General features: G+C 28.3%; 1 long non-coding RNA gene across 1 annotated transcript in view; it reads left to right on the plus strand.

Annotated features, from left to right (window-relative positions):
• The window catches only part of LOC126901324 (uncharacterized), a 20,437-nt gene extending 16,059 nt beyond the window's left edge, over positions 1–4,378 (plus strand). The window contains exons 3-5 of the long non-coding RNA XR_007703020.1: positions 282–354; positions 590–737; positions 4,128–4,378. This is a non-coding gene — a long non-coding RNA (uncharacterized LOC126901324). The remainder of the gene's footprint in view (positions 1–281; positions 355–589; positions 738–4,127) is intronic.
• Positions 4,379–25,283: the final 20,905 nt, after the last annotated feature.

Consider the following 25,283-nt stretch of genomic DNA (forward strand, 5'->3'; position numbering starts at 1 on the left):
TCTTAATCAGGATATTAATAAGGAACTAGCAGTTTATGAAGCTTTTGGAATAATCCACCAATTTTTTAAAATTAAACACTATCTAAAGATTTGCATCGAAGCGTTTTTTTTTGATAGTGATTTTAATCACTGTCAGATATCATTATACTTGATCCAACTATGCCACGTCACCACTGTGCCGCGACCCCCCTGTGCTGGGTTTTTTTATATTCTATTTGACACTATTAAATTGTCATACTTGTAGCATTAGTAATAAAAGCTTTGATTTAAAATTTTCCTAGAGAAGCTAAAGACGGTGGGTGGAAAACGTCAGAATCGATAATGGGAGAAGTACGCTCCTACCTTCTTTTTTATGTAAGTTCTATACGGGTCATTTAAATATTATTCCTTATTTATCTTAAAAAATATGTTTCATTACTCGGAAAATTATATATTACAATATTAACTTTTGATTAGTATTTTTATAATTCATCAAGTTAAAAAAAAAAAATAGTTTTATCGGGTAAACGAGGTTAATTAACAGATAATAAAATATATTTTTTTAATTAATACAACTCGTACATCTAGTAATTTTTTTATTTTTTTGAAGCATTCATTTGAAATCAACGTTGACTTGGAATTTAAAAAAAAGTTTTGCTGAAAGTCTTCACAATAAAACACTTTCCACGTGCGATCAACACGTGTCCTACGTTTTAACAATATTGGACAGATGCTATACTGCTACATCATTTTCAAGAGTAAATTTATAATTCAGTATTCAAATATTAATCATAGGTTTTTTTTAATTTAGAATAATTGTATATATCTGAAGAATAAAATTGGTTTATTATTATTTAGAAGTTAAAAATGTAAAATGAGGTTTATTTTCATCGGAAATGAACAAATATTTTTGATTACTCAATATCTAGCCAATTTGAGTTGTCTTTAAATTGAATTAATTCAAAAACGAAACAAGTCACTAATTTTTTCAAATTTTGTGATAATGTTTGTAATTTTGGTTATTGTGTAAAGTTAAAATTGACAGACTCAAATTTAATATAAATACCGGCCACAACAAATTAGATTCATCCCATAAACTATACAAGTCACTTATCTGTGCAATTTTAAATATAAAAATGTTAATTTCTTGGCACGTGTCATTTCTGAAATGATGAATTCAATTATTTAACCAGGTTTTTTGCATTTAGTTATTTAGCTAATGTAACATCTATATAAAATCAAAATACCAAATGTAATCATTATTACATGATTTTAGTTTTATACACAAAAAATAGGTTTGCAAATTGTTGAAGGTAACATTTTATACTGTAGTTAAATAGTATACTATTATATACTTTAAATAATATTTATATATGCCCTTTACACGAAAAATGAATTTAGTGTTGTCCAGTTTCTTTCCTTTTGCTTAACATAATGTTAATTTATTTTATTTTACATGTTGTATGCTATATTGGTGGTCAATAAGTGGAAAATTTTCGAATGAAATCAGCTTTTTCGAGCATTAATGGGTCTCGTATACCGCAAATATGTGAAGAGTTAGTGATTTATCATGATATTAAATCTGTTGGATAAGGAAGAATTATTAGAGAAGGGGTGCTCAGGGATGGAAAAACCCTACTCAGAGCGTTGTCCTGGTGACAGCCTTGGCACGCATCCGAAAATTTTCGGTGGCCGTGACCCGAGTTGACCCCGGAACACTTAGAAAACTTATCTCAAGGGACCGAAAAATAACGTCAACCCCTGAAACAATTATAATTGTCGGTCCTTTTGTTATTGTTATATACAATTGATGACACTGATGGTTTACCTCTATTATATTATATTATTATATTTGTGGATTACATGAAATTTTTCATATACACTGAATAGCATTTATTTGAAAAACTATCTTAGTTTTCTTATTAATTTTTATTAAATATATGTGTTATTAAGTTATACAAACATTCATTCAAAATATTTCTTTGAAGTTTATTATTTAATTAACAACCCTTTTTGTTGGTTATTTAATTCCCAATATTTTTTTGCTTCTTAAAAACTTTTATTATATTATATTAATGAAATTTAATATATAAATAGATAATGTTAAATTTTAATATTGAGAATAAAAGTTCAATTTTTAAATTTTTTATTTTAATATAAAAACTGAAAATTATACAAATATATATGAAAATATTTTTAGGGTGTGGAAAAATATATTTAGCCTCAAACACTATTATTCTTGTTGATTATATAGTCAGATATCGTATTAGAAATACATTTTTTGTATAACAATTAAATATATCATAATGTTATCTTACAATAATTGTAATTATTAAGTTTACCGTTATTAAAAATTTTCGTTTGTCGTTTAATATTAAAAGGGTTTGAAACATAATTCATTACTATAAGTTGTTTTTAATACAGTCATATGACCACTTTTTTCTTTTCATAGAGATTTTTTAAATAAAACGTTTGAATATAATTTATTTTTGTTATAATAAGAAATATTTAACGTTATAAGTCGTATTATGTATAACAATATTTTTCGTTTATTAATACTACATATTTTTGATTATGTTTGGATAATATTTTTAGTTGCAAACGTTATTCATAAAGTTTTCTCTATGACTAAAAATTTTAAAGTAATTTTAATTGTAAAATTAAAAACGTATAACTACTATAAAAACTTATAATAGTAAAAATATAAATAATATATACCATATAATATATTCTTTTTATTCTTAACATAACAATTAAATATATTTAAATAGTAGTCCTAGTACTTTGCGCGGTGGTCACACTAGTTGTTGACATATGTGCGCTTTTACGGTGGCGAAAAAGCTCCATATTTCCAGTGCAGAAAGCAACAGGAAACCACCACTGCACTTAAAAAATTTCCCAAGGTTATACCAACCCAATTGATATTTAAGCAACCTAACGGTTGAAAAAAAAAAGTCCTAGTATTCATAAATAAAACTTTTTCCACGACATTCGAGTGGTACAATTGTCTACTAATCAAAGTCTAATCTGATCACTAGTTTTTGAGATTTAGCTGTCCCTCAAAAATTACCGCCCTAAGCATTAGCTTAATGTGTTTATTGAGAAATCTAGATTTAGCTATATAGTATTGTGTAATTTTATTATTTTATACACAGAACAATATTACGGGATTACATTTATTTTTAATTATTTGACTCTAATAAGAAAAAATAAAATTTTATTTCTTCTGTTACCACTTTTTCTCAGCTCTCATCGAACCGATTTCTTTGAACAATACGTCAAAAAGTCGTAAATACTTTTAATCAAAAATATTTTTCTTAAAAATTGAAAAATATTTCCCTCGTTCTTCATTTACGGAGGGAAATCCCACCAAAAAATACAATTTTTAAAATGNCCGTAAATGAGGGAAATCCCACCAAAAAATACAATTTTTAAAATGGTAATTTTCTACATTTTTTGCTTAAAACTGTCATAACTTTTTGAAAAATGATTGAGTTAAAACATATATATTTTAAAGATACCCGAGGTAACAAATTTTTAGCTTTTACAAACAATTTTGTGAAGTTCATAACAACTTTAAACCATTTGCAAAGCTAAATAAAAATTAAAAACAATACATAATTAAAATAAAAAGTAAATACTGAGCGCTGTAAAAATGTTTCGTAAATAAATTTAAAAAAAATCCCCAAGTTAAAAATGATTATATTTAGTTAAGTCGTACCTGTGAACTATACACCTTTAAATAATTTCAAAGAATAAAAAGAACTTTTTAGTGTAAAATAATTTAAGTCATTTATTTGAGGTATGTGATAACTTATAATATGCATGTTAGATATACAATTAGATGTTTGGCTGTTCAATTCATTAAATATATTATTGTACTAAAACAATGTTACTATAATAATCATATTATGCAAATATTTATGCTTACATAGTATAAGACTTATATTGAGTAAGTTTTATAGGTGATATGAAGTAAAAGTATCTATAAATTCCTGAATATTGACCAAGGTCAACTACTTCTTAACTTTCTGTTAATCTTGGAAAGAAAGTGTTATCTATACATATATGATGTGCACGCGCATATCTTTACAAAGTACTAAAACTTAATTTTAACATTTAAATTAATGATATATGTGTTTTTTTAGCTTACATAAAAAGTAGTCATGAACGCTCTACAAATGATCCCACGCACTCATTCTACTATAAAACATGTAATAAGCATTAGACGGTGATGGATTAAGGTTAAGTAATTCACTGTGAAGGCGCCTCTGGACTAGGAATACAAATTGTTAAGTATTCTTTTAATAACAGGAAGAAAATGTAAACGAGCAAAAACAATTAATACATTGTTAACTAGACCGATTGTGTATATGTGATAACTCGTAACATTCTCAAGGTGAGTATAATATTATTATAATAATCGTAATACTCTTAAACATGTATACAAAATATCGACCAAGAGAAAAATGACTTGCAATATCCACGTGGAAGACATTTAGTGTAAAAATCGGCAAATTATTTTTATTGTCGCTGTGCACGCTAATTGATGTAAAACGATGTAAATGATCCCCGCCCTTGTTGCGAACCCTTTACACGTATTTAGGTCATCGAAAAAAAAAAACGTCACCGACTGGCGAAAATGGGTCATGTGATGCAGCGCCATGCAGTTATATTGTTAATATTTTGCATTGCACTTACTATGGCGGCAATGTCCTATGCCAAAAATTTTAGTGTTAAAATGTTGGTATGTTTTTAATGGCCTCAGTAGTAGACACCCTCCGAAAATAATGTTTCCAATAATTTATGCATTGATGTAACTACTGTAAGATTTCTTAAAAAATATTAAAATCACTGGGGTAAATTATTCGTCGGGATTTAAAACAATAATTTATTTAGGGTCCAGTAAATTTGCCATAAAACAATTATTGTGACCCTGGTATTGTGTACATCAATAATATCTATAATAATTGTTTATCTTTGTGAGTTCCAAAATAAAAAAACCATCTGTTTTACGCGGATAAACGAGACTGACTCTTAAAATAGGTCAATGCCGCAAAGCGAATACACACTATTGTACACCTAGACAGACGTTCCGATAATAATTATTGTATCGCGTTCCTTTTAAAGGAATATTTTAATATTAACCGTGTAATTCCCTTGAGTTGACGTTACAAAGATCAGCCAATTATAATATTATTAATAATATTAGCATTTGACCTAAATATGAAAATGTATTCCAAGCAGTCCTGAAACACATTTATTTTAGGTCACACTGTCATAATTATCATTTAATTGTGTGTTCCACGTAAAAGGTGCCATAAGTTACACACAGATTTATGTACATTTGTATTTTAATTCGATACATTTATATCTTGTTAACTAAACCTAAACGTGTTATTTTTAAAACACAATTTATTTAGAGTATTTTTCGGAATCGATAAATTTTGTACACCATATTTACTCTGAAGAACATTAAAATAATATTTTAAATAAGTTAGAAAAAATTCAATATTGATATCATCTTATGTATGTAATATCTATAAATGATGTTATCTTTTTTGTGATCCGTCTCATCATATTACCTTTCAATGTGATCTACATAAAAATTTTACGTTGTCCTTACACAAATAACATAACTCCGGTACAACTTGTAACTTACCAACTTGAATACAAATGAGTATGTTTTATTAGTTAAACGCAGTCCATCTTACATAATAATAGGTATAGTACAACATGAAATCGTTGGGTCGGTCAACAACCGGTCCTACATAACTTAAAGTGCGGTAGCATTGGCCTGAATCGCTTCTATCGTATCTCATCTAATAATATTTACATTGATGACTTGTTTTGTGAACCAATTTAGTTATTTTATAATTTTTGTTCATTTTAGCATGTAAAATTATTGAGTGGAGCTTCTAAATGATATTAATGTTATTCATATTGATTACGTTGTATTGTTAAAAAAAATAAATAAAACGATGTGACCGTGATGGTATTTTAATGTAAATAGTTATTATGTTACAGTAATTGCCACAGATTAAAACGCCATAATATTAATGTATGACCGTCTATAGACTAACACATACAAACGAGTCCTTGTGAATCGAAACTATATTGCTCTTGACCTTTGAAGTTAAACAATTTTTTTTTTGTTTAAAACGATCATTTATAATTTTGTAAATGAATCTATTGCATAACTGATTATTATTATTAAAAGTGTAATTCAAGTTCGGATCGTTTTAGAGGTCAAAATAGTTTATACAACAAATAAACTGGTCATGGGATGATATTAAAATATTTATGGTTTTCATTAAGTAACACTTAGTGTATTAAATGTATTGAACAAAACAAAACACTAGGTTCCGCTGTTTGAAAAAAAAATGAGAAACAAACAATATAAGTCCAAGGATTTATAGAAGTAATTTCATTTTCGGTAATTAATTGTGTTAAGGAAGCATATTAAATATTTGATGGTGAGTTTGAAAAGTTTACTCGATGCTCGTCAGTTATTGTAAACAGGTTTTTACTTAGAAACGGAAAACTTTCAAATAACAAACGGTCGGTTATAAGTTAAACTTTTTATTTTAACCTTGAAACTTGATACTTTATTAACATGATAAATTGATAAGTTATATTTTTATTTTATTTTACAATGTAATTTTATGTTAAATCAACGCACACTAAGACTTGTCACGTAAACAATTTATTCAGGTGTAAAAATCTATTATTGCTATTTTATTTTTAAAATGATCTACAAATGCCACTGAAATTCACTTCAGTCCTTAACCCTAATTCGGAGTTATATTTCTGAACCTTTATTTATGATTTAGCTTTATTTTTTGCACTAACTGGGTCATTTCAGCATGTGCGAATATACGTGATGTTTTAAATTAATAAAAAAAACTTGTTGCGTTCCATATTTTCAACGACCTTCTTTTTATTTAATTTTCCACGTCAATAAATATGTCAAAAACAAAAATTGTTGGCATTTTTATCTTATTATTTGAACTTAATTAAAGAAATAATAAGTAATGGCCGTCTAACAATTGAACACGGTTTTTTAACTTATGTCAAACGAAAAATCTTTGTCCATGTTATTGGGCAATATTTTTAAGAATCATAGTATTTAATTTATCAAAAAAAATATATCATTATTTGGTGGATCAGCTTTTGCCTACTTTTGTCTCTAAACAGAAACGGATGATCAAATGTTCTGCAATTTTAAGTTAATTTTTTTCTTTTTGTCAGTAATAATTTTGTAAGCTAACTTTTTAAAGACTATAAAATTACAGTAACCTGTAGTTATTCTAAGCGATGTTCAATTGAACATACTTATGGTCAATTCATATTTGAAAAGTTCAGTTTTTTATACGTTATGCAACCGCTACTATGTTTCCGTTTGTATATTTTTATTATGTTATAAAAAAGAGTATTGCTTTATTTCAACTTATTGGCTATATTTTTTAAATGACAAACGTATTTTCATACGGTGTGTTATGAACGCAGATTATATTTTTTAATAAAACCAATATTACACTTTCATTTTTATTCGAATTTTGACCAAGAAAAAAATGTCAGTTGTGTTGGTTGAATATATAATTGTTTTAAAAGTATAAGTTATTATAGCCGTTTTCTTTATGATCAAACCTTCGAGTGTGCGTGTACGCGTGTCATAAACAATATACATGTCTTTTATTGATCAACGACTGTCGATTTTAAAATGTCTTTGACCCTTAGTCTTCTAAGTAGTTTCTCTTTCAGTACATTTAATCTAGTTTTTCTGCACTTTTTGAAAAGTCTAAGTGAAGTAATCCNGTTTTTCTGCACTTTTTGAAAAGTCTAAGTGAAGTAATCCTAGGGTAATTAAATAAGCCATTTTTTCCTGTTGATAACTCCCAAACATAAATTTCAATAGGTTTTAGAAAATTTCATTACCAATTTGGCAAGCTTTGCTACAAAAATGGCTTTATCTCAAATGTTTGAANTTTTTCCTGTTGATAACTCCCAAACATAAATTTCAATAGGTTTTAGAAAATTTCATTACCAATTTGGCAAGCTTTGCTACAAAAATGACTTTATCTCAAATGTTTGAATACTTAATTACAGAGTGATTTTTTTAACGCTAAATACTCAATTTCTCTTAAAGTAATAAGTTCTTTATTCATTTTTTTCAATTTTTGTTAGTTACAGAATGTTTTCATTTATCTCTTATAAAATAATTTTTATGTTCATCCCTTATAAAGGTGTCAACTTTATTTTTTAAATGGCAACTAAAACTGACTCACAAAAACTGAAAATAAAATGTTCAAACAACTTATTATTTTAATAGTAATTGAGTGTCTAGTGTTAAAAGAATCACTGTGTATGTTAAAATCAAAAATTAAACAAAAGGGCTAAAATAATTGTATTTTTAGATATTGCTCAAATTTTGTATACAAAAATAAAAAATTCGTTACTTATAAATAATTCCTTATATTTAGTGTGAATACTCATAAGAAATAACATTTTAATGTTTATTGTTACTAAAACCCAAGTAGTGCGATTTTTACAAATATTTTTACCTTGGGAATTTGTTTTCAAAATGAGAGCAGTTTTTGAATATTTAATCGAACACGTCATGTATTTCCGAGTTATTATATCAGTATAAAAGTATACCAAATTTAAAGTGATCCTTTTAATTTAAATAGTAATATATCTATTTGATATGATAAAATTGTATAAAGATAAAGTGATTTTCATGAAACGTCTATTATATTGCTCCTTAGTAATTAAACATTTTCGATATAAACTTGACTGAACAAATTTTTCATTGATCTTTCAATTCAAATTTTAAAACTCCTTAGTCATGAAATCATTAGATAATAAAATAGTGTTTTTTAAGTTAAAATAAGTTCTAGGGAATCGAATCAGAGTTAGTATTATAGAAAATCATTTTTAGTATTCATTCATTTGGATTTAACTAAAAGTGTTGCAAAATTTTTCTATAGACTACACTGCAAATAAATTTTTTATAAAACGTTTGTTATCTATCGTTTATTAGTTATTTAGCTTCGACAACATAGACTCCTATAACACAATATAGGTGACACCCTACACCCAACTGAAATCATAATATTATAGTACTGCTGACATCTGCGTCTTCTGTTGAGTCACATGTCCCTAATAAGGCTTATTATTCATGTATGTATATTTTTTTCATATATAAAGTTACAGAGCCAGACAATTTTTTCCTTCGATATATGTCGGATACCCAACTTAATGTTTATTATAAAAATATTATGATACGCAGTAAATAATTATTACAATTATAGTAATACCAATAACAAGCAAAACGAGTGCGCACTTCTTAATTTATAAGTCAATGACTTCAGTATAATTTAAATGTAATACGGTTTTTTCATAAGTAACATCGCATGCTGATAAGGTGACCTTGAACATCACGAATGCAGCCGCCGTCGGGGCTGACGTTATCATAATACTAATACATATTTTATAAGTCACATAACTAGAAATGTATGCGTGTTTAAATAAAATTATTTTAGTACCGAGTCTAAAAATGAGCTAAAACAACAGCTTTTTTTCTGATTAAACAAATAAAAATAGAGGTTTTTAAACTTAGTTAAATTTTATTTTTGTATAGTAAAATTGTTGAATTTATCCGTTTATAAGTATTATGGTACAAAAATATCAAGGTCGAAACCAAAGAAAATCAAGTAGGTAGAAAGATTTTGGATTAAATTCGTTTGAATAGAAAAACTGATAAGTAATAAAATTATTCAATTCAACTCAATCCTGAGATCTGAGAACTTAGTCATGGAGTACAGTAATGCAACAATTACTAAACATTTTTTAAGTGTAGAATCTGTATTATAAAGTCCTCTTTTTGTTATAGTTATATCTCTATATTAATATCTATAGTAGTATTCCAGATTCAATATAAGTGAGCCGTATGATAAAAATGCGGGCAATTGAGTATTACTGGTAATTTTCAAACACTATTTCTAGAGAATAATATATTAAATATTTGAATTTCTAAACGTGACGAGAATTCACCAGTAAAATTACAGTTCAGTGATTGTAATAGAACAAATTTCTTAAAGATAATTTTTTCTTACAAAATTCACAAAATTAAGAGATCTGAGCTTTAGAACTATAGACCAATAAACGCTAAGATGATGATTAATTGAATATGTGATGTGATTNGGCGTTCACAAAATTAAGAGATCTGAGCTTTAGAACTATAGACCAATAAACGCTAAGATGATGATTAATTGAATATGTGATGTGATTGCAGCTGCGTGAGATATCTGAGTCGTTGTTTGAATTTAGATATGTTATTAAAGCTTAAAAGAAACTTTTATTAAGTTCAGCGTCAAAGATGAAAAAAAAATTTGTTTTTAATTTTGTCAATTTCTCAACAGTCTCATACCAAGTTTGATTCTTATTAGCTTGATAAATTTGATGCAAATGCCAACTAAGAATATAACTTAGCTTTTTTTGCTTTTGTCAAATTTAATGACTGCGTAAATGTAATTGTTGTTTATGCACGCAAAGTCCTTGGCGACTGTCGTCGTTTATTGCGATATTTTTTATAAGGCGAAATGAATTGGATTTGTTTGACAGTATATGTTATTCTTGTATACAATAGTGTCAATAACCGCTATGAACTTTGCTTTTCAGCGAGGTCATGACGCGAAGCGTTCCTAACGATAGTAAAAATAATTTGTAATATTAAAACATTACATCGATAAAATATAATTCAAAACGCCACCGATTAAACTGTATTGACTTAAAAATATATATATTGTGTGATTTTTTTTTAATATGATGTTGCATCCAATCGTTAAAAATGACATAAATAGCCGGAAATTTATCAATAATAAGCGCAGTAAAGTGTCTGTCTAGAGGCAAATCAAATGGACTTAAAAATTACGTCTCCATCGTAAGCTTATACAAAATCGAACTTGTATAAATTTGATATGCAGAACTATATTGGCAAGGTCAAAACATTTTGAGTAATTTTCCCTAAACTAATTACGTTTTGTTTTTGAAATTAAAATAGCTATGTTCAAATTTCCTATCCAAGATCAAGGTTTTTTACACACTAGCGCATACAATTTATTTGCATTAATTATTATTCAATGTTAAATGTGATACTTTGACGATGACCTATCTGCACTCATCCAATAGAAAAAACGCTTCTTTCGGCTAAAAACTCGTATTATATTACACTTATCATACATACAATGAATTATCAATGATTTTATAACACTTCCTTTTTTTGTATTATTTCCGTATAAGTAAAAAATATTTAACATAGTATTTCATTTTTTAACATAACATACATTTTCTTAGTAGACTTAGTGCTAGGGTAATGTATACTGTTAATTTTATAAACGGTCTGCATCAAATTAAAAGATTAAAAATTATATTGACAGTTGCCAAAATAACAAATATAATTTTTTAACAAAGCCTAGAGTATAATTAAAATAACTTTATAACTATTATAGTTTCGAATTAATAGCCACATCATCAGGTTACTGTATAAATATGTAAAAAAAAAATTTACAAAAACAAATATACAAATAATAAATAAAACACAACCAAATACATGAAAATTTCAATTAAAGTTATTTACAAAAATATTTTAATACTTTCCTAAATAATTTATGACGCATAAAGATACTTTTACTATCACACATTATTACTTTTGTTAATCTAAAACAATTATATTTTTAATTCTATTTTATTTATGCTGTTTTTTAATTCATAATTTATTTCAAGAAGCTTACAGATTTCAAAATTTTCATTATAGAATAAAAAGATTATAACTCATTTTTATTGAATGAAAGGTATATTTTCATTATTTTTACTTTTAATTAATCATAGTAACTATAAGAGAAACTAAAAGTGACAGCAAAATTATAATAATAATTTATTTATTAAGAATATATTTCTTTGTAAATTTGTTTGATTATTCAATGGAATATTTAATCAAATAATAATATACAAGAATGAAAAAAACTTTCGTAGTATTAAAAAAAAAACAATTAATTGAATTAAATTTTTTTAACTCTATGCATTGGAAAATTGTGTATGTTATTCAAATTTTGCTAAAGACTTTATTTCTTTGAAATATTGTTATTACTGTTTGATATACGACTTTGAATATTTATTAAAATTGTTTTTAGATTTGTTTACCTATTTATTACCAGTAACGTATTTAGGGGGAGGGAAAGTGTGTACAATCACCCCGGGTGGCAAATTTTTGTAATTAAAGGGTGACAGCATTTTTTCGTAACCATAATGTATTAAATAGAATGGGTATGTAGTAGTGGTAATTAAACTTTAATCTGGGGCGTCAAAACTCTATAACATCTCGTTTATAGCCCAAGAAAATTTGTTTAATTCTTACTGTATTTCATGCGTTCTGCTGAAATATGATTTTTTTTCTTCAATTTTCTTTTTTTAATTTTAATATATCTAATAACAATAAATAAATATATATTAAATGTTCAAGCTTTAAAAATGCCTCAAAACTCAAAGTTTTACTTACAAATTTATTAATTTTTTAAAAAGGTAATTTATTCTGAACATGCACTAACTTCGAATTGTAAATGAAGTTATTTTAGTTATTTACACTTCATTTGATATAATAATGTGAAAATATTACCATATAGTTACATAAAAAATATAATTTAATCATATTATTACATTGGGAATGTCAACTAAAAAAATTTATTTATTTTAGATTATTCAGTAAAATAGTGTTATATAAAATTTTTAACATAGTAACTTGCAGTCAATATTTAAATAATTTTATCTACTATTAATATTACTAGAAGCTAATCGATTTCAATGTCAAACGACGAATCTCCTCGGTCAACCTTATCTTTTGATGAGACTCATGATTGACGGTTCAAGGTTTTTAAAGCAATAAATACCACCATAAATGTGCTTGTTTTTATTATTAGATTTTACTTTTCTGTTAATATTTTTACATAAATGTCATATATTTTATTATTGTAATGTAATAAGACTGTATCCCCACCCTTATTGAGTGTACACGTGATGATGTAAGATTTGTTTTTTTTTATAAACTAAAGTTTTTTAAGATTAGGTATGTGAGCTGATATCGCGGAAAACGTTCCAAATAAATATTTTAATCAGCGAAACATGTGTCTTTGGTGTAATCATTAAATTTTGTGATGTTACCGTCAAATTAATTAGACAATAATTTGCATAAACAAAATGGCGCAAATGATTAGTAGTAAGGCTATTAAATGAAAGTTATTATTATAAATTTCAGTACTTCTAAAAATCTGAAACCATGTGCAGAACATTTTTTTCTCTTAATACTACTTCCGGTGTACAATATCTTTTTACACTTGAATATCCTGATTCTAAATTTATAAAAAACTAAAGTAAATGAATTTGCCAACTTATCCGACGCGTATAAGTGTTATTGTTAGTTATACCTAACATATATATAAATACATAATAGTACAAGTTTAAAATATATCTTTCTTTCTCTAATTTTCAAGGGCATCATCTTAAAATAAAATTTTAATGCGTAATGTTCAAAAATACTTATTAAGTTTAGCTTAATGTTAACAGTAATTGTTGAAATCATGTTTATTTAAAAAATTTTTGTAATTATAGAAAAACATTTTTTTTATAATTTTACAATTATATTTAATTTTTATTATAGAGTTTTAGATAGATTGTGTTTAAGTTTACAAATTTTATAATTATTACACACAATTACTATTCAAATAACATTTTTTCATCTAATCATGTTATAATTAAAATAATGGAGTAGGGATTATGTATTCAACCCCTCCTCATAGTAATCTATACACCCGTGAGATGAGCAAAAATTCTTTTCAACTGATAAACTTATAAAATATGATAGCCCTCTATAATCGCTATAAAATGTTTTATTATAATATATAAAACGGTTGAATATGTATGTTGATCAATGGACAATCGTCTATTGAACCAAATAAATATATATATATATATATATAAAATAAAATACCATCGTGGTTGTGTGGTTGGTTTGGGTTACCATACAACCACTATGATACGTTTTTCAGTTATTATCTAAGACTAAAACCTATAACCTTGTAACTCGTACACATTTTTCATTCACAGTCAAATATCTGGTTAAAGTTTAACGTGCCGACAGTAACTGTACCCAACTGCAGAAGAGATCTTTACTTTCTATGTCCTTCAAACCCAATAATGGATTGAAAATCGTTATTGCCTCCTTTTTTTTGTCTTCCTTTGTTTCTTTGTATTACTGCTTCCTCTAAAGTTTCTAAAATTTTAAACCTGATTTCTAAAGTTTTCACGGTTTAAGTTGCATATCTTTTTTTTGTCATAATTGAGACGATTACATCCAACCTTGTGTAAATCTACGTACAAATAAATAATAATATAGTGTTGTAGACTTTTTTGGTTATACATCATAAGTGTTATGTACTTAATCTTGAGTATAAAAAAAATAATCATTGCGATGTTATTTTCCCAAATAAATGAAATTTCACAATGAACAATAGTGACATTTTTATTTTTTAATACCATGATAAGAATCATGTGTAATCGAAACAGTTGCGACTTAAATTATATGATACAGTAATATTTTCTTAGATGAAAATAGTTTACATCAAAATTTGACCTAGTTGTAATCTTTTTAAATTTTTCTTACTCTAAGTAGAACAAAAGTAATTTACAATAATTTCGTTTAGCGTATTACATGAAAAGTAACCATTTGTACTTCAATTAATTTCATCATTAGAGCTTTTTTTATTAATTGTACTTTTAATTTACACATTCATGACATTTTTAGGCGACAGTGTAATGAGACGTTCATTTGATCTGGCAGCTCAACTCCTAGCCAACTAAAGTTACAATTATAATGTTTTAAACATAGATAATTTATTAAATTATAAATGCACATTTTTGTAGCAAACTTTTTTTTGCATACATTAAAATGTGACTTATATATAGTTTTGATCGAAAAATAAATATAGAAATTTTCGGTATCAGATAGAGAGTTTATTGACTTTGAGTAATTTGAATTATGTAACATACGCATGTGTTATCTGCGTGTGGGGCATAAAAACCGGTAACCGTTTTTTTTCACGTGATCGCAGTAAAAACAAAACATCGTCTGATAACATAGGAAATTATGAACGTAGAAAAAAGGAAGGAAGGACGAGAGTGTGGACCAGAATGAATTGTGGAAGGTGGTCGTCCTTGCACTATGGATGACTTTGTTACAACAATGTTTTGTAGAAAAACATGGACGAGAGGGGCAGAGGAAAGAGTACTTACACACGGAAAGAATAAATAAACCGGCACAACTTTCATCTTCATTTGGACCGCCATCGCTGTGCACTACTCTGTCATCGCAGTGACCTCGTTTTCAGTCGTGTAGCTGCGAGACGGACCGATGCACATGTATTTACATTATTATATATTAGTAATGGTAATGTATGCGCGCACCTTTCCCCTTTCTCCGTCATTTTATGTGTTTCGCCCACGGTTTTATATGATTTCAATTGTACAACACTAACCAAACGTAATTGAAATAGTCCCAATACAGAAAATATTCAACAAATGGAGTACATTGTACACAACAAGAGATGGCGGATGTATTTAACAACATTTGCCTTGTACATTAACCCGACCTGTACGGCCATAAGTTCGTCGGGGAGCGGAGAAAGTGAATGAGGTGCACGTCAAGAAAATATCGGTTTTTTCATATTTAATCAGTACTTACTACTGAACAGCTTAAAAATACTGAATGTAATCTATTGTGAATATTTCAAGTTATAAATACTTATTTTAATTAATCGGTAAAATTTCAATGGCACTTGAGTATACGTGTCACAACTGTTACTGTAATTTGTTGGTTTTTCAACGGTTCAATGGATAATTTCAAATGGATTTCGAATATAAGTGAAAAACCTTTTGGTTTCGCCGTATGATGTGTGTATTTCATTTAATAGAAGCTGTTTGTTTTACTAGAGAGATATTTTCGCTAAATAATAATTGATTAAATAGTGGATTTTTTATGTAAATCTCCTCCAGGACAAAACTCTAATTACGCCATTGGTTTCAATGCGTAGTCAGGATTCTTTAAGATGTCGGATTACAGTTATAGAAGAGTCTTGTTTGATCCACATTAATAACCTTATTTTTTTTCTTAACATTTTAGAAGTATCATTACAAACAATGAGAATAATAGAAACCTTTTACCATATTTACTGAACACTCTATATATCATGAACAATGAAGAATGGCTCCCCTATCTACGTCAGTGGATTAGTAAATGAGATTAAAAGTTTAACTTAATAATTAAGATCGAAGAATTATCCATTGAATCTATTTTGTACAGCAAAATAGTTTAAGATATCGTCATCAGAGTACCTCAACACATAAATACTGAAAATTAACTTTATTATTATTGTAAAAACAAATGTTTTTTTTTAAATCAAATATTTCTTTATCAATACGGATTATTTTTGAAAGGCATATGCGAATATTTGAATTTGATTTGATTTACCAAAAGTAAAATTAAAAGTAGTACATATGTTGTTTTACGTTACATTTTCTGTATAAAAACTTGCTTTTTAAAAGCATCATTTTCAATTTATTAAAATGATGTTTGGTGATTTTAAGTACAATTTTATAAAGTTACTAAAAAAATATTAAAATTATTATGTTTATATGATTAAGTTTAAAATATCATTTAGATATAGAGAAGCAAAATCACGAAGCACAGAAAGTGTGGCGATTTGCCATTAAAACTTTAATTCGTATTAATAAAAAATTCATTAGGTTACTGTTTTAATGCATTGGTGTTATTAATGTGAATTAATTAGATATTAATACAATGAAAAAATATAAAAAGTTTAAATTTATATTACACTTCTTTATATTCCAGTAGTGATTTTCATTTTAATTAATACGAATACTAATCATAGAAACATCAACTAAAAACGTATCATATAATTATATTTTCTCTGACATAAATCGTTTTACTTATTAGCTAAGATTAGAATCTTTGCACATGTCCGCCCATATAATTTAAATGGCAATCGTGTGTACCTACTTTTATTGTCAATAAAACATTTGACTGTCGACGCATTCCGTGTTAGAAACAATAATGACTTTACACGGTAATTTTTTACAAATGAATACATTAACTCAAGGCGCTCTCTCTCATTCACGTTTGTGTTCAGGATCTTGTGATGTGTTCTGTTTGTTTACATTTTAGCCCTCTTTTTAGTGTCTCCAGAAAGTAGACGGCCGCGTTTTATTCGGTTTTGTTGTACTTATCGTTAAGAAATAGATAACGTCTTTCTACCGTTCATTAGTTGTAGTGCTTGTTAAACTTGCAAACAAAGCACAGCGCATAATAAACAGCTTATGGTTTTAACACCATTATGTGATGTTAGACCGGTTTGTGTTTCATCTACTAATGAATATCTGGCTCATATTTGTGCAAATATTTCTGCCTGTAGGAGAAAATGAGCTCATGTAAGATGATATGCACTCGCATCCGAACGTATTTCATTAAGTGAAGTAGATTTTCTCAAGATCAGAAGATGTTGAAAAGACAGTTAAACGTTCCTTGTCCCTAGCTCAGTGTGCCTTATTTACACTTGGTTGTAATTCCTATTTATTTTATATCGTATCAACAAATTCATTTGGCTATTCGTTATCATTCGTGATAATTACAATATCAACGATAACGTTTCTGCCTGTGTATTGTCAGTGTTATTTTTATATTAATATAGTTAGTATATGATACTTTATATAAAAACGTATCTTGCGAATTAATACTAATATAAAACGCATTCATAAAATAGACGCTCTGCTTAAAACATTTTGCTAAATTGAGTCTCAACACCCACTTGATTAGACAAGTAAATAACACGACCTAGATAGACAGACTTGAATTGTACCAACACAGTTAACTCATTTCAATATAAATGCTGTCACGTTAAGCTTGAACTAGCAATGATATATTCTACTCTCTATGAGCTTTCACGTACAACTTAAGTAAAGTAAACCGACTAAAGATAAAAAGAAAAAAGGTCGATGGTGATACGATTTAATGTATTTTCTTTTCTTTTCCACAAATCATTTGTAAATAGGCCAGAAAACAGGAAACACAATAATGACACTTTATTAAAAATACAATTGTATAAAAACCGTCTGCTAATCATGTTATACATTCAAATTGACCTATTGCAAAACAAATAAGGCGGAAATGTCTAACCGATTGATTTATAACTTAAAAAGGTATATCATTAGTGACATTCTTATTTGTCTTTGTCATTAATTGTACTTCAAGGGTCGTTTAGTTTAAATACAATACTTATTATAAATTATTAACGGCACTTTCAAGTAGTAAATATTTCTACTAGCTGCAAAAGAGTTTTTTTAATTAAAACTCAATTAAAATTAAAAAATGCTAACTTTTACAGTTTTAGGTAAAAAGGTCAAGTTTAAACTAAACTTAATGGCCTGGACCTGGAATTGAAAGTAAGGCCAAACTAGTCCTTTTAAAGATACCTTGGCGTAGTTTCATTATTTCATAATGGCGGGCCCACAGTAAAAAAATTTATAAAACTCCATATTTTAGAAACATTATTATGTTCAAAACATTTTATTTTAGATATGAATATTGCTGTCAATGGAGAGGTATAGATCCTCTGGCTACCCCACTGTATAGAATCACAATTGTATATATGAACTGACATAAATTGTATAATCATATTAATTAATGAAAATTATTTTTAAATAGATTAAATGTGAATACAATAAACGTTCTGTATTTGTGCGTGTACAAGGACATAATCGGATATTGACATACTTTTCAAAATAAGTACAGTTGATTTGAATGTAATTATTAAAATAACAATATTAATTAAATGATAAAAACTATCACGTGTATAAATGGGTCTATAGTTCAGACTTTAACGATGATTTTTATTAAATTATGCTCTGAGACATAGTCAATTTTAAAAATAAAAACCCAACACAGTGGGGATGTGGCAAAGTTGGGTCCAGTATAGATTTAATCTGACAGTGATTAAAATCACTATCATAAAAAACGCTTCCATGCACATCTGTAGATAAAGTTTAATTTTAAAAAATTGGTGGATTACTCCAAAAGCAACAAGATCTCCTACTTCCTTATTTATATCCCGATTACAAGTTTTATTATTTTTAAGTGTAATATATAAATAAATATTTATTTTAGCCTTTAAATATAGTATGAAATTGATATTTAATGATTTAATATTATAATTTTTACAGAGAAATTATAAAGTAGTTATAACTTTTATGGCAAACGTATATAAAAGTTGAAGGTCTTTATGTAGTACATAAAAAAAAATTGTTTGTTATTTATAAATAAATTTACTGGTCTACAAAGAATTGTCATCTGAGACCAAAATATACTATTTTAAACCCATTTTTGCGCCGATTTCAAATCTGCAATTAGAGTTTCGCATATGGTATAAATAATAACAAAATCCTTCTAATTAAAATAACAAATATATATGTTTGATTATTAGGTTACGTATGAATAATCAATAAATATATTTTAATTATAAATAAGTTGAAAAAGTTCTACTTTCTATACGCATTTTAAAGTTTTGAACCACCCCTGTATAAAGAGGAAATGGTTCGATTAAAAAAAAAAGTATGTCAAACGAAAGAAGTATATAAATAGTATTTCTCATAAAAAAATTGTAATGATCCATACATTTTTTAAAAAGTTATAGTAAGTTAAAAATAAAAAAAAGAATTTTTTTATAAAAATCTTATTTTTTTTTTATTAATTTTGATATCCGCTTTCATCATAAAAACAAAATAAAAAAAGAAATTTTTTTTTCATATTAAAGTATATTATATATGCTTTAATTTAAGATATATAAAAAAATGTCAGATTTCCGAAACACTTTCAAAAATTAAGTTGAAAAGTTCTACCTTCTCAATGAATTTTTAAGTTTTGAACGCCTCTGTATAAAGGGAAATGGTTCGATTTAATAAAAAAGTATGTCCAATGAAAGAAGTATATAAATAGTATAGTCAGATTTATTAAATAAAATATACATAATGATAGGTAAATACTTCATATATCTATATAAAAAAATTATATTGATATGGTCATTTTTAAAAAAGTTATGGCAGTTTTAAGTAAAACAAATTGAAAAATGTAAATTAGCGATTGTAAATTTGTAATTTTTTTTGGAGATTTCCCCCATTTACGGGGATTGAGAGAAATTATTTCAATATTTGAGGGTAATGTCTTCGACTAGATACGATTTGTGATCTTTTGACGTATCGTTGAAAGAAATCGGTTCGGTGAGAGTTGAGAAAAAGTGGTAACCGACACAAAAAAAACACATAGTAAAATTAATACCTTCTCAGCTTCGCATCGAGGCTAAAATTTAAATTGACTATAAGGCTTCATCATTATTTTTAATTAAAGTAATTCAACTCCGAGTTTTAGTCTCTTTTCTTTTAATTTTTAAATACATTAATAGTATAAGACACGTGTTTTGTGTTACTGGCGTAATTAGTAGAAATAGTATTATAGTGACAAAATAATTCTAACTTTTACAAATACTTTTCGATACTGGTAGGTGCTGCGGGATTATTTTGGGCAGGAGGTACACGGGGTACATATATTTAGAGAACATATATTAAAAAAAAAGAACGTAGTTCACAATTATATTATTTTAAAGTATTTCTTGTTTGAACCTCTGAGGTTAGAGACTTGTGACTTATTGTCCATCAAGCACCCTCCTATCGATACACCACTGCTTTTATTAGATATAGTCCACAATAGACTATAGGTGCAAATATAATATAACTTTTGGGATTAGGAATGAGTTGGGCCTATATATAGTTGTTAATACATCTGTAGAATGGTAATGTTCATAGTAAAACAGTTGTAAAGTCAGTGACGGTTACATCGTAGGGTATTGGAGGGATAGTAGATCTCCCCTCTTATTGATATGACCTATTTATTATTTTTATAACATTTTTATATTTTGTATTTAAAAATATTATATTTAATTAAGAATTTTATCCTTTTCCATGGCAAAATCATTTGACCGTTACTGTGTAAAGTAACCGTACGTGTTGATTCTTCTATCAAAGCGTTGCTTAAATTTAAAATGTAATAAATAATATTTAAAAGAGTCTATAATCACAAGGAAAAGGGCAAAATTCAATTTTCATCGTTAAAATAAAAATTCATAAATGTAAATGATTTTTTTTTACATTTTTACACTATAAATATGACGTTACTCGATTCTCTTACTGAATTTTCGTATTAATTAGTATTTAATTTTTTAATTAATTACGTAACTTTATAACTTTATAATCATGTAGTTGGAGTTTATTCTAAATGATTCCAACTAGCAAGTATTGAATTATTTTTGAAGTAATTAATTATCCTTAATTCAATTTAAACTAGTTAAACGTTTTAGACAATATTTGAATGATTGGTTATTATAATACATCTGTAATTAATGAAGCAAACTATATGTGTATAAGGTTTTATCTTATACGTTGAGGTCATGACAATGTGTTATATAACTATACTAGTTAGTATCGTATGACTTATTGTACTCTCAGATCAATGCTTAAGAATTACTTCGAACCAGACGTGTAAAAATTTCTTTAAATACCATGAAATTTGTTTCATGCCAATGTTTTTTAATCTTAAATAATTAATTTCGCATTCGGCGCGTCCATGTTAAAAATAAGAAAAACAGATATTGCATTTATTGCATTCAGAAAGTCTACTAAAGGTCAATCGTATTAATTTACAAATAATTTAATTATAAATACACAGTTGGTTTAAATATTTTCTCAACTAATCAAAGGCTTGGTGTGCACATGTGGTTTAAATAATACGAGTTTTTTCATACTACAAATCGAATGCATACAGAAATATTATCGCTGTAATTTCAAGATCATTGAGACCTCGAAGAATGCAAACTTTATAATAAGTGTTGTTGTTGTTTTAGGAGATGCCGTTAATGAAGAGTTTTGCTTCGATACGTTGTGATTAGAAATCGATTTTAGACTTCTCGCTGAACTGGTAACAGATATGAGCATTGCGAAAAATATAAAACTATATACCTCTGACTGTTTTACTCAATATCTTTACGTTATTGTTCTGTTATCAAAGTACGCAATCCTATTGTACGGTTTATAACGCAATAGTAAGAAACACACTTTCTGTAAAAACAGCTTTTCGATGAAGTGAATGGAAAAAAAAGTCAAAGAAGTCGTTCTTTTAGTGTCCCAATTGGTTTTTTTGTAGAATTTGCATGACTAGCGTTAAGATATTGCAACTGTTTAGGGTACTGGCTCGGTAAAATATTTTCTAAAAGCTTATATCAAGTTAGTAAAAAAATATCTTGGAGCCGAAAAAACCATTCGGCGGTAAAGGGAATTCGTCTAATTTTGTGCCGGTACTAGTGTATGCTATTGTGATAAAATTACACCATAAAATTATATTCATAATTTATATATTTATAATTATATATATGAAGTTGTTCACACAAAGAGAGATCTATAATATACCTCCGCAGAAGTATGTTACTTGGGAAGTATCTAAAATACTGAATAGATAACACTCAGAGTATGTATCAGTTTGTTGCTTTGTTATTGATGCGATAAAATTATAACGTATTAAATATTCAAAATAGCACTTTTTTCAGATAATACATTTTTCGTTAAATTATAAGCAATCTTTTTAAAAGAATCGTAGTTGTTAAAAAACATTAAGTTTATTCCTGGAACTATTTATGATTACCAATACTCGTTCTTTATAAAAACGTACAATGTAAAAAAATAATCTAAAACATTGGGTTTAAAGGTCGATGTCTATTGAAAGGATTTTGTAGGCATAGTGTTGTGAGAACATTATTTTCTTTGAAAACATTGCAATGCAATGATGAATTATATAATTCAAATTGAACTTGAGATTTATCGCCAAGTCAATAATTTACGGTTCGACTTTAACGTTTAATTGCGTTCCGATCAAGTATTTTATCGATTATTTTGCGGCTTTTTTACTTTTACATAGTAGTGGTACATATTATTCGACATTCTCAAAAGTAATTATTGTATCGGTTTCCAGTTTGTTTATGCAATAATAAACTGTACATTTTATTTATCTCGAGTATATAATGGAAAAAAACATGATATGCGATTACAATATGGAAAAAAATAATCTACACAAATAACAATGCGATAGATTTTTGCAACCGCATTAGCTTATCAGCAATGTGGTTATTTATTGCAGTCACATAGTTTTACAAGGCCAATTCAACGGATAAGGTTTTGTCCTATTCTCAAGCGATTAATTTCGCTTTTAAGTTCTGGGAAGATCAAAAATATTGTTTTCAGTTATCCATCATGACTGCGGAAGTGGCAAAGACTGTGATCTAATCGAGTAGCTACTTGCCAATGTGATAACATAACTGCGTGACTATGTTTTCGTCTTTTATCGTGTAAACGCGTTCAAAAATTACCGTCCACTGCATCCACGTCGTGTGTTGTCAACTATCGGTACGCGATACCGGACGTGGTGGTGTCAAATGCAGCGGTCAAGTGCCCCCAGCCGTGTGAAGTTCAGTTGTAACGCGATCGGGTACGACTTTTTGTGGCAAAAATCTATTTGAAAATCGATCACTGCACTCGAGAGTTGGCTATTGTTCTTATACGGTCAAACGAAACGCCCGATCGTAAACCGTTTTTTAAATAGTGTAAAAGATCTGTGTCGTTTGTTTATTAACGCCTTGACATATATTCAGCACTGACCCGTTCCGTTTTAAAATTAACCGATTTCCTCTGTACGATTTTAGAATATCCTTAAAAGTATCCATTGTTTTGCGTTTTTTCCAGTAGGTAGCTTTTAGCCAACCATGCACGGGCAACGCATTGTGTCATAATTGTTAAGGTTGTGGGGTGACGTAGGCATATAAAAAAATATACTTAAATGTTAATTACACTGGACGTGTATTTGTCGGAACACATGAGATATTGTAAAGGATGGCACTGATATTGAACGTGCCGGCAACAGGTTTGGACTGCATAATAATCACCACAATTCAGCCGCAACAATACTCGGTGTTATATAAATTTTTTCCCGGCAAACTTGTCGTTCGGTACAAGGACGTCTGCAAGATAAATTTCAATGCAGTGCACGTGGGCGACAGCACATCGAAATCCACCAGACGTGGAATACAGCACGGGGGAACTGCGTAAATTGCACGGCGTTTGATAAGCTCCGAGTGTTTGCCCAGCGATCGACCGCTTCAATTTTGACAGGAACGAGCGGCGCGCCATAATTTGTGAGGATCTCGACGCGCAGCTCTTGACCTTGTACCGTTCGATTTCCGGGCGACAATTTTTCCTCACGTTTCCCCAATCGTTTTGACGAGTAGCGAGTAACTTCAATGGCGTTTTCTGAAATCGATACGGCTCGTGTTCATTTGAGTCTCTTGTGCAAAAACGCCGAATTCGAAGGTCATTTGCCGGACAATCCGAGTGACGTCACCCAGTTGATTTATTACAAAGCCCAGCCTAACGGCGTGTTTGCACTTGTTAGGCGGAGGGCGGCAGGGTTGTGAGCGGCGGCATTTACGTGATCGAGTTTCAAGGTCGACTCGGAGAGAGAGAAATAAAAAGACCATTAAAACGTTTGGCGGTGGCGGCACGTTCAGAACTGTATGAAACGAAGTATTATTTTTGGATCGAAAATATCTGTGGAACGACATATTTTATATTGTCGTCCGTATAATTTTAATGCGTGCGCTCAATGCAAGCGTTGCATTTTTTTATTGCGAACGGTTAGTGAGAAAAGCGGCGGCGTGGGTGACGACAAAAAGACCTTGTGCGGTAATGCGAAAACATCATCGGCCGAGTAAAACGATGTTATAACAGTGCCCAAGGCGACAACGAAAAAACGCATAAATAAGCTCATGGGACGATACCGAAATGCTGAGCTTTTTTTAAACAACCCCAAACGAGAAACACGGCTGCTGGCGATTACCGATTGCCACGTATTTTGCACGTTTCTCTGTTCGTTGTACTCGAGAGACAACACATTGTTGTTGTATCACAACACGAAAAATCCAAAAAGCAGATCTGTGCTACACATAAGGTTCACGGGAGACAATGACGGGCGCCGAATACGAAGTGTTTAGGCGCAAAAAGACAATTATGAGTTCTAGGAAATCGTACGA

This window comes from Daktulosphaira vitifoliae, unplaced genomic scaffold, assembly GCF_025091365.1.
Source record: "Daktulosphaira vitifoliae isolate Bord-2020 unplaced genomic scaffold, ASM2509136v1 Scaffold_3, whole genome shotgun sequence".
Taxonomy (NCBI): domain Eukaryota; kingdom Metazoa; phylum Arthropoda; class Insecta; order Hemiptera; family Phylloxeridae; genus Daktulosphaira; species Daktulosphaira vitifoliae.